The 16,626-nt window shown below is 47.2% G+C and overlaps 1 pseudogene; it reads left to right on the plus strand.

Moving 5' to 3' along the window:
* The first annotated feature begins 1,821 nt into the window (after window positions 1-1,821).
* On the plus strand, window positions 1,822-13,884 carry LOC134379198 (DDB1- and CUL4-associated factor 5-like; annotated as a pseudogene).
* Window positions 13,885-16,626: the final 2,742 nt, after the last annotated feature.

Consider the following 16,626-nt stretch of genomic DNA (forward strand, 5'->3'; position numbering starts at 1 on the left):
TATGTACGCAGTATAGAAACTTAACAGAAAACTTGGGCAGAAGACACTGTTCCACACTGTTTTCTTCTAAAAGAAGAAAACTTACCGTTTCTCATATGCATACATTTTTATATAGTTTAAGTCTCATGTAAACACTAGTTTCTATTCTTTTTCACTCTGACATTTTATAATTTTTATACTATTTGCCATTTATAAGATCTCTTCATGTTGAGCTATCCCAAATCATTATGTTAATGTCCGCATGATACTCTAAGCTGCAGATGGCTCGTGATGTGTGGAGCTCTTTGCCTCCCACGGGCGTGTAAGCAGTGCCCATCTTTGCACGTGCAGTGTTGCTCATGTGGAGTTTACAGCTGAGAACACCATGCTGATGAAAAGATACATGTTCCCTGAGCTCTGATCAGCCTGGGCTCCAATCAGCTGGAGCCACCCTGGCCACATGTGGTGGAGTCACTGCTGGTGACAGGGCTCTGTTCTTGCTGCTCCTCTAGTCCAGGGCATGGGAATGAGCTGGCACCCCCAGCTCTGAGGACGAGTCAGCTGGGCACATAGAGCCTAGGGCTGTGTGAGCTGGCCTCTGTCCCCGTCCTGCCTTTTCTACTCGTTCTGAGGAAATCCCAAGCCCATCGGGGGCTGGGCATGGCCCCCGTGTCCCACACAGAGCATGCACCCTGTGGAGGGGATGCCCTGGACACAGTGGCTGCAGCTTCTGACTTTGTGCCTGGAACAGGCTCAAGAGTGGACTTGTGAGCTGGGGTAGGAGCAGAGGAGAGTGCTGGGGCAGGGGCTGTGGCCTTGGGGCCTGCTGGGGAGAGGAAGGGAACTGGCTGCTCCTCCCTATGCTCTGCTCTGTTCCTGTCACCCCACCAGCCAGACCGGTGCAAAGCTACGGACCCAGGGGACCTGAGTCTCAGTGCCGCTCTCGCCACCTGGAGACAGCAGCTAAGCTCTTCTGCTCTGTACTCCTAATTCCCTGCAGCAAAACCTCTGTGGGGGATCTTTCTCCTTTCTGCTGGAGATATCAGGATCCCTAAACGATCTTTTCATGACCTTTCTCTGAGACGGCGCAGTGTGCAGGTGGGAAAGCCTGGCCAGGGCCCCAGGCGCTGCCCGCCCCACTCCTTTCTCCTGCGCCCACACTGTCGGAACCAGGGGCGGCAGGGCAGCTGTTTTCCTGTTGTGACAAAGGATGACAGGAGGGAAGGTGAAGGCCGGGAGGGAGAGAAGAGTGAAGCATGTCCAAATGCAGGTATTAAGATGCCATTAAATGAAAGGAAGGTGTCGGGAAGGATTAGCGTGCCATCCCTGGCGCGGGTGGAGGCCTGGCCGGCTGTGCCAGGGCGCCCTGTCCTGTCTTGCCCGGTGGCACAGAACCATGACTTGGTGCAATCTGGTGTGGGGAAGGGAGGCATGCCATGCACGCTGCGGTGCCTCCCCTGGGTTGGGGGCCAGCAGAGCGGGTGAACCAGGCCGGGGTGGGTGCAGCTCTGCGGCTGTCACACCAGTGACTGTGTTCTGGAATAAAGACAGAGGGACTTTGAGAAGACAGGTGCAGTCTGAGCTGGGGACAACCAGATACAGACCTGAACAAAGAGAACCCGAGGAGATGCTGTGGGGGATGGGAGTTCCAGTCGGAGGAAGCCCGCTGGTGCTCCCACCCGCTGGTGACCACCACTAAGCTCTGCCCATCCTTTGTCATGCAGAAGTGTCCCCGTCTCAGCGTAGGTGGTCTCGCTCTGGTGCAGCAGGACCTCAGGCATCCCACCGGGAGCATTGCTCCTTTACTGCTAGTCCATCTCCTTCCTGGTCCCAGGCAGGACGATGGCTGAGCGGATTTGGGCCGGTCTCAGGTGCGACTCTGCAGGTGTGCAGCCCCTGAGCCTCCCTGTGGGGAGCCCCCTACCCAAGGCCCTACATGGGTCTTGCCCCTGCCTCCCATCACTCCTGGGGTCATCACATCTCCTTCAGGACAGTTCAATAATGGGGACGGCCACCGAGTCTGAGCTTCTAGAATCAGCTACGTGTAGCATCTAGTGGGACGTTTATTCACTGCTGTGGCACCCACAACCATCTATGCACGTGGCCTGTGACTGTGTTTCCAGATGTCTACTGAGCACCTGCTAATCCCAGGTGCTAGAGCCCGTGTGGATATAAACTTACAGGAACTAATGTGGCCCTGGATACTCGGTACTGAATAATTATGTAAATTATGACAAGCCACAGCAAGCGCTCAACAGCGTGTGCTGCACTGACGTACATTAAAAGGAAAATTGCCAGGAGATCTTGGATTGCCCCTGTGTACTTCCAGATGAGCACAGTTCCCACCTGGGGTGGAGTATGTCAGAGCAGGACCAGACGTCTGTTGTACTGAGTCCCTGCGTTCCAGAACTTGGAGGCAACCTGGACAAGCAGTCGGGGCTGTGGCTCCCTTACCCGCTCCTCATGGAATCCCTCCCAGGGAAATTAGGTAACCTTTGTAAGCTGTAATTCCCTCATCTGTTAAAACAAAACCAAAAACAAAATCAAACAAAAGCGACATGTGGAGGCAGAGGTGAGGATTCCTGTTGTGTCCGGATCAAACGGAATTATGCTAAAGTTTCTCATGAACTGTACTGTGCCGTATGGAATCCTTGACTTTCTCAACAGGTGTTTTCTAAGCTCTCCTGCAATGCCACAAAAATCAGAACTTGGGAATTATTTTGTAAATATCTGAATTAGCTTGGAGAGCAGGATGGTGACTCTCTTTAGGTAACAGTGGATATTTTTGATGTTTGGAGAACTAGTCGTGATGAGATCTCTGTTAACAGTGGTGGAGTATTTAAATTATTTTAAAGTTATTTTTAAAAATTATCCTCTTTCTACCAACTGCACATATTTATCATAAGCAATGATAAGGTCCTGAAAGGATCTAAGCTATGCATTTTGAAGTGTGTATTTCAATTTCAGGAATTTTGTGGCAACCCTAGGAGAACCCGACATATAGTCGGGGGAGGAATCCTTGGGGACGTGTTTGTTTCTATATCCCAAAGCTAAGAAAACCCTTTTATCACAGACGAGCTCTCCCTCCCCAGGAACAAATACTTACCCATGCCAAAGGAAGAGAGCGCAGTTCTTCCTCCACCCGTGGAGCAGCTAGCCTGCCTGGTGCCGGGGAAGTCCCAGCTCACGTGTACGTAGGTCAGAGGAAGCCCCCCAGCACCGCTCAGGGAAACTGTGGACAGGCTCATCCCCTCAGGTAGTGGACTGAGAGGTCGACAGTGAGCTGTCCATGAGGGGTGCTGGGCAACTTCCCAGCCCCAGTATATTTTGCCTAAACATACTCCTAGAAGAACATTATTTATAGGGTAAAGGAGCTTCTCGTTTTAAAATAAGAATGTCTTAAGGAAAATAAAATTCAAAAATGTAGGAATAAGACCTAAATGTATAAAATACTGCACTAAGTAAATCAGGCAGTCACAATGGAGGGATGGAGAAGATGTGTTATTGGAACTGGCAGAGCAAGTCATTCACACCTTAGTATAAATTAGTCCATACCAATTGCTTATCTCTGCGCAGATGGTTTAGATTTCCTGCCTTGAGCAGACTAGAAATTTTACTAGGATGGATATCATTAAAAATTATCAAGGAGAACATATTTGATTTGTTTTATTGTGGTAAAATATACATGATGGTTAATTTTATGTACCAAATTGGCTAGGCCATGGTCCCTAGACATTTGGTCAAAGATTATGCTAGATGTTTCTGTAAAGGTGTTTTTATATTTTATTTATTTATTTTTCTAGCTTTTTAAAAAATAATTGTATGTGAAGGTATTTTTAGATGAGATTAACATTCAAGTCAGTAGAATTTGAACAAAGCAGATTACACTTCATAACGTGAGCGGGCCTCGTCCAGTCAGTCCAAGGCCTTAATGTAAAAAGCCTTAGGTCCCTGAGGAACAGGGAATTCTGCCTCCAGATGGACTTTGGACTCAAGCTACAACATCACCTCTTCCCTGGGTCTCCAGCCTGCCCTGCAGACTTTGGACTTGCTAGCCCCTACAATCACAGGAGCCAATTCCTTAACTAAATCTCTCGCTTTCTCTCTCTGTACACGTATATGTATATGTAAATCCTGCTGGTTCTGTTTCTCTAGGGAACCCTAACTAATGCAATATATATACATAACAAAATTTACCCATTTTGACTCTTTTTATGTGCACAATTCAGAGGCATTAAGGACATTTGTATTGCTGTGCAAACATCACCACTATTTATACTCGATTTTAAGGATGGTGGGAAAAAGTAAAATACTTTAGTTTTATCTTGTGTATTTTCTGCTTCTGTCCTGGAGTCGACGACGTTTCCTTTTACTGGAGAGTGATGTTGGAAACCACTGTCCGGATGCTGGGGTGCTGTTGCTCCATGCCCTTTTCAGCTGACATGGCAAGGAGGGCCAGCCCTGCCGACACTCGATCCTGACCTGGCCTCCGGGACTGCGAGGAATAAATATCTGCGGTGTAAGTGCCATTTGTTTCATCGGCCCTAAAGAACTCATACACCTGGATAACATGACATTCATTCTTCGGGGAAATGGGCCTCTGCGTTTATCCCTGTGGCACCATTTTCCCAGCATGGCACACAGCAGGATGTCCAGTGGGACAGCTGAGGATTTCTGCTTTGGAGGTGGCCGTTGCCTCCCCGCCCCCTCATGGACCCATGTGTCTCTGTCGTTGTACCTGTGTGACTGCTGTGGGACCGTGACGTCACCTTGTGCAGAGCCGCTGGGCCATCTGAGGCATTCTTGGGCAGCATGGAGGGGTGGGAAGAATGACGAGGTGCTGTGGTTTAAGTGTCCCCTCCGAAGCTCATGTTGGAACTTAATCCCCGATGCGGTATTTGAAAGGTGGAGCCTTTAAGAGGTGATTGTATTGTGAGGACTGTGCCCTCACAAATGGAGTCATGGGTTGTCGTGGGAGAAGGCTGAGGGCTTTCTAAGGAGAGAAAGAAGCAGGCTAATGCACTCTTGCTCAGCCCTCGCCCCAAGATGCCCTGCAAGGCCGGGGGACTCTGTAGGGCCCCACTGAGAATAAGGTCCTTACCAGAGTCTCCCTCTGGACCATGGACTTCTAAGCCTCCAAAGCCATAGGAAATAAATTATGTTTCTTTCTAAATTACCCACTTTGGGGTATTATGTTACAAGCAACAGAAACTGTCTAATATGCCAGGACATGGAGCAGGAATACTCAGCTCAGACTTGCAGCAGGCACGAGCTGACACCGTGTCCTGTGTGGCTCAGTGGCCGCCCGAGGCCTGGTGGCCAGGCCTTGTCAGCTGCCCTCCCCTCCTCACCCAGAGACATTTATCTTCAGGAGGAGAACTCACTGCTGCTTTATCTCTCACCCATTTCAGCAAGCGACAGGAGAGTGATACCCTGTTTCTTATAGCCTGGGACCTGAAATGCCACTTCATCCTTGAGCATAGACAGGTGTCCGAAAATTCTGGCCTTACCACTTGGGATGGCCTGTGAAACTTCTCAGGTCAAACAGTGCCGAGACGACTTGATGTGGGTGGGAAGGATGAGGGACGCTGTCTGGAGGGATGGGCTGTGTGGATCCTCACACAGCATGGCCTCCGCTCCAGTGGGGCAAGAAGGACGCTGCTGGCTGGGCCACTCCTCGCAGATCTGCTGTGACTCATCACAGCTCTCCAGACACCAGGCTGTCAGTCCTTCCACATTCATGCTAAACACAAACTGCCCTGGAAACAGCATGGGTGTCATGGGATCAGACAACTCCCTGATGTTGACCTTTGAACTGAGGGTTTTGGGGCCAGTTAATCCCAGGGATGATCTCAAATGAAGCATTAAAGTTTTTTCCTTTCTGCCCAAAGCAGATAGATGAGAGAGAGAGAGAGAGAGAGAGATAATAGGTGATAGATATACAGAGAGATGATAGAGAGATGATAGAGATGATAGATATAAATAGGCAGATAATAGATGACAGATGACATATATATAGATGACAGACAGATGACAGATACATACAGAGAGGACAGATAATAGACAGACAGAGATTGATGGATACAATAATTTGCTTCAAAGTTTTTCTTTTTTCCCCCATTACCAAAGTTTATTTCCTTCTTGGTTTTAGTTAGAAGCTTTATCTTGATTTAATTTCCACATTTTGTATCCTTGTTTTTGATCTGGGACATTAGCCATTTTCTCTGTTTTTTTTCCTGTTTGGAGACTTAAAGTGCCAGCCTGCAAATTAGTGATGCTGAGACACAAGAAGCAATTCATGCAAATCCTGACTCAGTTTACCCCCAGTGCTGTGTGTGGTTGAGTGGGTGCCAGCCCCAGCCTGGGCTCCGGGAGGCTGGTTGGTGGCTCTGTTCCACTCTGTGGCCTTGGGAAGGTCCCATCACCTCTCTGTCCCCTTCAGTGAAGGCAGATGGTTGGACCAATGCTCCCTGAGGTCCAGTGTCCCCGAGTTTCAGAAGAAGTCCCAGGCCTCACACATAAGACCCCATGGTCACACCTCAGGTGTGTTTGATGAAGCAGGAAGAAATGGTACAGTGCATCCATGACAGTCACCAAGAAAGTCGTAAAAGATCTGCTTACAGGGATTATGTTGGAAGAAGCCTCTTGAAAATGCTTCTCACTTTGATTCCTGACTTCCCATTTTTAGACACATGAGACCTCTGGTCTTAAGCAGAGCAAGGTACATCAAAAGTGAAGAGAATCGCTGTCAGGATGCGTTCCTCCTGAGAACGTGTTCCTCTGGTACACTGGTTTCAGCTGCATGAGCATCAGTGGAAACTGCAGACGGCAACTGTGGCAAGACAACTATTATGTCCATAGTTTGCTTCTGGAAGACGCACCTCATACTTAGTAATTAATTTCCTCTGCCTCCTCACTTTGTAAGGCTCATTGCAAATGAAGCGGGTTCCATGCCAGCACACAACACTGCTTCAGGCACTAGTGCAGAATGTTATACCTTTGCTGTGGCTTTAATTCAGTGGTTCTTAACAGGGTGACTTTGCACCCCCAGAGAAATGTCTGAGACACGTTTAGTTGTCACAGCTTTCGGGGGGGTGTAGTGGCATCTAGTGGGTGGAATCCTGGTATGCTACCACACATCCTACAGTGCACAGGATGTCCCCATGGTATGGAATCATCCAGCCCAAAATTTCAGTAGTGCCAAGGCTGAGAAATCTGGAAAATTGAATAGAATAAGCAACATTTTTGCAAGAAGGCAGAATGAACTACAGGAACTTTCTCCTGCTGCAAACACATAGAATTTCTGGGGGAAAATATTTTTTAAATTTAATTATATATCAGAGATCTTAAGGAAATAAGAAAGCATGGAAAGAAAGAATGAAAGAAGAAGGAAGGAAGGGAGGAAAGAGGAGAGGAAAGAATGAAAGAAAAGGAAAGAATTTTACAAAGAAGAGTGGGGTGGGGTCGAGATTCCCTACAGAGGAAAGTTAGACCAGCCACAGACGTTCCCCAGGAATGTAATGCTGCATTAACTCCGAAGCTTCCTCACGTGCAAGGAGTACTCTTGCTCTGTAACAGTCATATGAGGCTTTCTGATTATAAGATATGTCCACATTTCAGAGATTTTAAAAATGAAATAAGGGTATCTGAGAATGAAGGAATTGTTACTATAGAGACTAGAGAGCATCACGTGATCATGACTGTGCACCCAGAAGTTCACACCCCACTAGTTCATCACTTACAAGAAAGAGTGAATAAAGATCATTTCAGGCAAAGAACGAGATTGTGGACATTCTCTGAAAACACTTCTGAAAGATGATCTTCAGGAAGAAGAGAAATGAAACCAGGGGAGAAGATCAGACACAAGAATCAAAGCTGAGCCGCTAAGTTGTGAGCGAGAGGGGACTCGAGATCTGACAAATGTGTACGTCAAAATAGGAAAACTTGCCCCTGAAATAAGAGAAATAAAATGTGTACCTTCCCAGTGAGTAGAGGGAATAAAAGGAAATAAAGAAATTACAACAAACTCATATAGGGGAAAACAAAAATGTATGGTAATTAGCAAACACAAAATGAGATATCATAAATAAGTTCAAATAATCTCAATAATCGTAAATGGATGTAACTAGGCATTACTGCTTAAAACACAATATCGCAGAAAGGTTGAACATAAAGGAATGTAAAAAGAGTTACCAGGAAAACACAAAGCACAAAGAAAGGTGGTTGCAACAACACGGCAGGTGGACAGATTTTAGAGAAAGAAGGGTTATTAGGGACACGCCCGCTGGTGTGTAATGATGAACAGAACCATTCACCAGGAAAAGAAAACACTGCTGTGTATAGACCTCAGGAGACAGTCTTCAACTGTGCAAAGGCCAAAAGACAACATTAAAGGAAAAATTGACTAATCAACAGTCACAGCAAGATATTTCATTACACCTCCAAACAGATAAAAATATTAACATGGAGGGTTTGAAGGTCTCATTTTTTCATGGATATGGTGGAAACTCTGCCAACAACAAACACTGACCTTAAGGAGCTCACAAAAAATGTCAAGACAAACACAAAAAACAAAAACAACAGAACTAAAAGAATCCTCAAACATATAGTCTAGATTCTCCAACCTCACAATAAACTAGAAATTGAGGAAGGAACATAATTAAGAACATAACCAACCTCTGCTCGGGCTGAGTCTCAGGACTGCTGTTCCGTAAGGTAAGAATGTCATGTGGGTAGGAACGCGGCAAACTGACGAATGTCTAACGTGCTGATTAAGGAAGCTGTTAAATTTTAAGATCACGGATATTGGAGATTTTCGCCCCAAACTGTTTTCCTGTGCATGTGATCACCATCAGTGGTGGTGCCCTGTGATTTTAGCCACCCATGAAGATGACCCGGCTCCGTTCCCAGGAGGTCCTCCTGTTTCCTTCCCTGTGAAGCTTGCTTATTTGTTACAAACCTTGGAGCACTTCCCTGATGGTTGGATGGTGTTTCCCAGGTCAGTCCTCACATTTGGCTCCCAATAAACTCTGCAAAGTTCCTTCTGCCCCGACAACCTTAATTTCAGTCGAGAAAATAGCAAAGAGACAACTCTCAAGACCCCCTTCTTTTTGGAAGTTTTAAAAGACCTAAGGTGAATGAAGAAAGAAGAAAGAAAGAAAGAAGAACGGTGGAAACTGAAAACATGTGCTAATTAACACCAACACACACTCTGTGTATCAGAGGTGGAGGATTTAGCTGACACAAGCCTGTTAGCTGAGAAAACAACTTGGAACCCCAGTGCAATAACAAAGAAAACAAGACGAAGGGAACACTGAAAGGTAAAGCTGGAATCAGTGAAATAGAACATGAAAGAAAAACGGACAGCACCAGGACAAATAAAACCTGGTTCTTTGGAAAGCTGGGTAATATTAACACACCTCTGGCATGGTCAACTAAAAAAAAATAGTTAAAAAGAAGTATTAGTTCATTTCTTTTGCTTATAACAAAATACACAGAACTGGGTATTTTATAAAGAAAACAAAATTTATTGCTTACATTTTCTGAAGCTGGGAAGTCCAAAGTCCAGGGAACGCAGCTGGTAAAGTTCTTGGTGGTGGTGACAGTGACAGCAGGGTATCACATTGTGAAAATGGTGGAGCAGAGAGAGGGACAGACTTTTCATGTTCCCTTTTTAAGGCCCTCAGAGCCACGCTCCTGACCACCATTTTTAATCCATTCACTACTGCACGGGTCCTACAATCCAATCACCTCCTCAAGGCTGCACCTTTCAATTACCATAATAGGATTTCCCACCCTCTTAACAGTCACAGCGGGAGCCGAGTTTCTAATACATAAAACTTGGGGAAACAATTCAAGCTCTAGCAAATTTGGGAGGGATATTCAGTCTACTACAGAAAACAGAAACAATTCCTTTTGCAAAATGAATAATATTATTCACTCGAGCAAGATTGATTGGGGTAAAACCTAGGGAAAGCAGAAAAAAAAAAACAATACTACAAATGAAATAATATAGGCACATAAACAGTAATTATGTTTCAAATCTTAACAGAAACCATGACAGCTTTATGTTACTACACTTGAAAATTTAGGTGAAATGGCAAATTTCCTAGTAAAGCGTAAATTTGCAAGCTGACTCAAAAAAGAATAGAAAACATAACAAGACCCATAAGCATTAAAGAACTTGAGTAAATACTCAAAAACCCACAAAAAATTCATCAAGGCCCATATGGTTATACAATAAGGTCTGTCAAACTTCCCATGAACATATGACTGTTGTGTTTTATATACTGTTTATTGAAATCTAATGAGAGGGAAACCGTGAGAGCTCATTCTTTGGGCTGGTTTAGCTTAGGTATGAAAACCAGATATGCATAATACAAGAAAGAAATTTTATAGACCAATCTCATTTATGGACACACGATATGAACCTAAACAGAATATTAAAAACCTGATTCTAGCAATGTATTAAAAAAACCCACATCTTAAATAATTGGATGTCTGGACTTTGTGAAAAATCTCTCTTCAGTGCTGGGAATGTGGGCAGAGAGCGGATGGGACGGGGGCATGAGCAGCCTGCCTGGGGACTGGGTGACAGGGACATTAGAGCTCGTAGTCTCTCCACTTTTGTACCTGTTTAGATTTTTCTACAACAAAAACGATTTAAAAGTGTAAACAAAAGCATCATAACCAGATAATGTTCATTTTGTGCATGCATGAGCAGTTAACAACGGACATCTCCTTAATGCATTTCATCTCGTTAACAGACAAATGGAAAAAGTCAACTATTACCTCAAAAACATTTAATTTTCACACCATTTTGCAATAATAAGTGTGTATGCAAGTAAGAATAGAACTTTTCCTAGCCTAAATAAGTTAACTTTCTTTTAACCTATGATAATAGTGAATAACCAAAAAATCACACCAAAACTGAGATGTCAGAAGAGCTTTCTTTAGAGTGGAGTGAGGGACCGTGCACAGGCCTGGCTCCTGTACGTGCTCTGAGAATGTTCTCCATGGCAACTGTCACGCATCCTTATGTAACAGTGAGTCAGTGCACCAATTGCAAAAAGTGATGCGGCTTATATAAAATTTAAAGACGCCTCCCTCTGGCTCTGTCTGCCATGGCTGGTTAAAGAGCCATCTGGATCGCAGCGGAGGGAGGGCTGTGTGGGGGCATCGCGCAGGAGGCCGAGGCAGAGGCAGAGGCGGAGGGGTGGCGGTTCAAGCATGAAGAGGAGAGCTGGCCTGGGGGCAGCATGAGGAAGAGCAGGGGCTTTGGAACCAGATATCTCGGACTTGACCCCACCCTGCCTCTAACAGGTGTGTGCTCTTGGACAGGAGGAGGTGACCGCTGGGGTCTGCCATGGCACATAGAGCATCCATCCACTCCAGGGCCAGCCCGTGCAGCTGGAAGGAGAGCACTGTTCTGACACTTTCACCTGGTTTTCAACAGTGGGAACACCAAAGTGTCCTCTGAGGACATGATGAGCGGATTGTCCTCCACGATGTTGAAGACAGCGAGACATTGGATGTGTCTGCTCATGAGGATGCAGCATATGGCTTGTCGGTGAGCCTGGCAAATGACAACATTCTGCCAGCTCCTCAGATGATGGCTGGTTCTCCTTGGGGACACCTGGGAGTCTCCCCATGGAGAGCCCTTCTGCCTGGCAAACTATCCATCAGCCTTTCATAGTGTCACGTTTAACCCTGTGGAGCCCAGGCGATTGGCCACAGACAATTCAAAGGAAAGAGTAGGACCCTGGGATACTGGAAAACCTCAGAGTTCTCTCCTGTGCTATGGTGGGAAGACATCCCTCCAAAGTGCCATGAGTGTGGGATTCAACAGAAACGGCACCCGGCTCCTGACCCTGAGGTGTCACCTGCCCCCTGTGCTCTATGATATCCACTCCCACCTGCCCGTTTACAGTTTGACCGTCAGGGTTGCTTCAACCTGTGAATCATGAAAAGCTGCTGTTTGGAGGAAGATCATGACTCATGTATTCTTTCAGGATCTGATGGCTTCAACCTGCATGTGTGCAGAATTCCTGCAGATCCAGAAGCAGGTAGCCTTGGTAGGGTGGCCAATGGAGCCTTCATCGTGCTGAAAGGGCATTGGTCAATTGTTAACCAGGTTCCCTTTTATACTCACATGTACATGATCTGCTTTTCTGGTGCAGAAAAGATTATCAAGATCTGCAGCCCATGCACGTAGCCAGGACGTATCGGAGACCTTGACTATCAGATTGAGGATGATTGCCACCACCTCCATACCTAGGAAGAGGTCAGCAGCCTTGTGCCGAACAGTGGGGGGGGGGGGGGGGGCTGTCCCATGACTACGCCAACCAGTCAGTGCAGGAAGACCCCTGGATGACGGCCTTCTTTGACTCCCCTATCTGCTGGGAGATCAAGGGCTGGAGCTCCGACTCACGCAGTGACCTCAGTGACAGTACAGTCCTCCACCTGCATGCAGGAGACAGCAGACGCTCAGCCTATGCTGGCTTAGAATTCTCGGCCTCCCTGCCCTGTCACTCACCTCCCACAGTGGACGAGTCTGCCTACAACACCTTCCACCTGGGCCCCTGCGGGTCAACGTGACAAATGCAATGGCATCATCTCCACCAACACCCACGTGTGAAGATGCAGCCTCTCGCCAGCAGCACCTGTCTGCTCTGCAACGCTGCCAGGACAGACGCCTCCCAGCCCTTCCCAATGAGTCCAACTCTGAAGAGAAAGCCTGTGAGGTTGAACTGGACACGGATCTCTGCCCTCAGCCCTGGTCACCTAGCCCCGAGGATGAATCCAGGAGCTCAGAGGACAAGGAGGAGTGGAATGAATGCCCAGGCTCCTCCTAGAAGCAGAATGCCATGCAGCACCAACAAAAGATACCCTGAGAAGAGAAGCCAGTGCCCCGATCAAGCCCACCAACACCTACACTGAAGATACCTATGATCATCCCAAGTCAAAGTGGGCACCTCTCCTCTTCACCACCTCCTCTCCTGCCAGAGCACTTCCACGCTGCAGAGTCACCAAGCTGGGCATCACCAACTTCCAGCACAGAATCAGTTGAGTGAAAGATGCATAGAGCTTACAGGTGGCTCTGCTACTCCTGTATCTCCTACGCAAGTAAAAAAGATGGAGAGACCTCCCTAGTGATGGGGGATGAAGACGAAGGGAGAGCAGGAACCAGCCACAAAGACAACCCAGCCCCTCTTCCAGTAAGGAAGCCTGTCTAAACACAGCCCTGGCCTAGAGGAACCAGGACCAGCTCCCTGAAGGCTGCAGCAAGGATGCTTTTAAAGAAACTACCTCTCCTAGAAACCCCAGTAATGGCCCAGGCCACAAGCACAGTGGCCACCCTTGGGCAGAGGCATCAGAGGCACCTCCCAGGGCACTAGCAGTGCTGGCTCTGTGGAGCACTCTTTGCAACCAAGCAGCTCAGTGGAAAGTCCCGGAACAAGGTCCTGAGCAGCTGGGCTAAGGAGCCATCCTCTCCTCCTGTCCCCAAGGCTCCACTCTCAACAGTGGCTCTGGCAACTGTTGCAGGATGGAGTCTGATGACAGTGAGGAGACGAGCTTCAAAACCATGCATGCCAGCCACCACAATAGACGCGTCACCCCGTCCTCCTCTCCACAAGAACAATGGGCAGAACGTTGGGTAGCTAGAGGCGGTGGCCTGCTCTTCCCCAGGACAGTCAGACACTGACCACGGTAACTTGTCCCTAACAGGGACATTACTACACACAGATTGTGGTGGGTCTGAAGTGGCCTGTGAGACCCCAGTGCTGGAACAGGAGAGGACCCTACTGACCCCCAGCCACAGACAGCAGCAAGGCTGTTCACGGCCACAGCGGCCACAAAAGTCACCGAGGGGAATTGGAAGACACCGGTTCAGAGAAGAAATGAAAAACATGACAAATACAAAGGGAGAACAAAAAGCTACAAGATGTAGCCTTGTCAAAAAAAAAAAAAAAAAAGTCCTGCTTAGTGAACACAGAAGAAGGAGAAACAGGCATTGAAGACACATGAAAACAGGGCCTGAAATTTCGTGCCCGACGCTGCTCCTTCTACTCAGCATGCGACGGTGGGTCTGAACGTCTTGCTGGCCACTGGCTTGTGCTGTGTTGAGAAAGGGAAAAAGATCCGAGGGACTCCTTTGTAGTGAGACCTGAGCATGGTGCCCCGTGCAAGGCTCTGTGGCAGTGAGCCCTCGTGGAGACTTTCGACTGCTCCTGTGTGCACACTGGCACGTGTGATGTGAGTGCGCTGTCTGCCAAGACCTTTCTTTCAGTTCTCATAGAAAGGACCTCCGGGTCTTTGTTTTTTGCCACCTCGCCCTGTTTACAGCCAGAGGTGTGATGAGTGCCTGTTAAATCAGGCTGTGCAGGAAGACGGAGAGGACCAGGGACACAGGCCCTCAGCCCCTGGCTGTGCTGGAGAGGAAAGCATGGTGTCTTTCTTAAAGAAGTCTTCCCCGTTTTCTCTAAGCAGCACTCACTGAGCATTTAATGTGAATCTACTAAAAGTGAAGCATTTTAAATGCTACTGAGATGTTAGCACCGAAGGCCAGATTCAGGAGAATACAGATCCCTGATAAATGTCACTCTGAAAATCGAGCAATGCTGCAGCAGGCACTGCAGGGAGGCTGTAAAGTATAGCTAGACCCGGATAATGCACTTTAACTGGTTAGGTGCTAGTTCCCAAGAGGCACGGGAAAGGCCAGCCGGTGCGTCCTTGGCTCCATGTGATGGGGTCCAGGCAAATTGAACGAAGGGAAAGACAACTCTCAGGAGCTCTGTGCTCAGACTGCCACAGCGTATGTTAGAGGCGTGCTGATGAAGTGTGGTGAAAGAGAGGAAGGTGGCACCATATTCATGTAATTCCAGTTCATTTAGCACTGGTCAGAGCTGGTGGCACTGGCCTCTTCTGTCAGGCTTGCAGCTGAAGAGGTGTGGTGTTCTGACTGCACCTTGCAGAGCAGCAGGCGTCTGAAAGTAACTGATGCTCGTCGAGCAGGCCTGTTGGGGGGCAGACGGGGTGCGGAGGGCCATTTCCGGTTTAAGACTGGAGGCTCCCAGCAGAGACGCAGTTTCATCAAGGCAGGTGGAAATCGAGAGGCGAAAAGACCGAAAGACGTCCCTCGGTTATCAATGACGGGTTGTGTTGAACAGGAAGACCCAGGAAGACCAGATATCTTTTTGGTGTAGATGTCATGAAAAGGCAGTTAGGAGATGAGGAAGAGAGAAAGATGTAACTTTTCATGAGTCAGTAGTACAGGAGGAACTGGTATATGATTTCTGCATTTGTTGTATGTCTGAATAATTTAAAACATGTTTTTAAATAAGAAGAAGGCAGTGGACCAACAGAAACAAAGAGGCGCGGTGCCTGTGTCTGGAGTCCAGTTTTCCTTATTTAGGGCTGGTGTACTGTGCCCTCCTGCCAAGGAAGACTAAGTGTTGTGCTGGAGTCAGAGCTCCTTGGGGAGGACCGAGGTGGGGCCTGGGGTCTGGCCGGAGCTTCCCTACTCGCGAGCTGTGCTGAGCTGGCGGGTCAAGCCCCGGGACGTCAGCGTCTTCCCTAGGGTGACAGAGTCCCACTCACTGAGCTCTGATTAATGAAATGCCCAGCCGAGCCACCGGGGAGACCACAAGTAAGCAAGTAAACGAATAAGTAAGACGTGATGGTGCCTAAACACGTCCACCTTCTAGCCGTGCACCGTGACTGAGTGAAATCAGAGGCTTGGCTCGAACACTTCTCACACCCTGAGCGTCCCCAGTTTGTTTTGGCGTAGGTCCTTTAGCTTCAGCACATAGTGTGGATGTAATACTACCTACAACAGAACCGTAGTGAGCATCAGAGATCTGGGGCAAGTGCTTTGTAAAAGGTGCTGAGTAAGTATTAATTATTAATCATATATACTTGTGAAAAATAAATAGTAGATAATAAATGTCAGCCATTAACAACTATGCTACAAATCTCAGAGTTAATAAATATCTCTCTTAACTCAAATAGTTGACATCCTCTCAACTATTGGCCCCTGAGAATCCTTTGATAAACGATTCTTTTTCCTAAATTATATGCATAAAAAGCTTCATATTTAATGGGATCTCCTGTTACCTCACATTCCTCAGCCAATCAGGTCACTGAGGCAGATTTCCATAGCTTCAGCATAATTCGTTTCCGTGGTACGAATACATGCCAGAGTGCAGAGCTAAATTCCTTTGATGTGTTTTGCATCAATTTTCCTAGTCACCCATGATCTTTTTGAGATGAGCATGCATGAGCTCTGTACTAACAGTTTAAAACATACACTCTGGGTCTGCCTGACTCGGGGTCCTAAAACCTCCACTATGTTTAATGGTTTGAACTTTGGCAAAATTAAAAGGTATTCGACAGCAAATAAATTACAAATAAAATTGAAATGGCATTCTTCTCCAGGACCTGTTATGCTCATTACCTGAGTTTTGCAAGTCACTCTGAGTGAGGTGAAATGCCTTCACAAGTCATAGATCACTGCCAGCGTTGGGCAAAACAAGCTGTGATTCAGAGTCAAGCAAATCATGGAGACTGATCATTACAACTGATCATTATTTGTTCTTAATTCACAGAGTACCCTTTGTGATTTAAGTCCAAATGTTGTCAACCCAT

This window comes from Cynocephalus volans, chromosome 5, assembly GCF_027409185.1.
Source record: "Cynocephalus volans isolate mCynVol1 chromosome 5, mCynVol1.pri, whole genome shotgun sequence".
Lineage (NCBI taxonomy): Eukaryota > Metazoa > Chordata > Mammalia > Dermoptera > Cynocephalidae > Cynocephalus > Cynocephalus volans.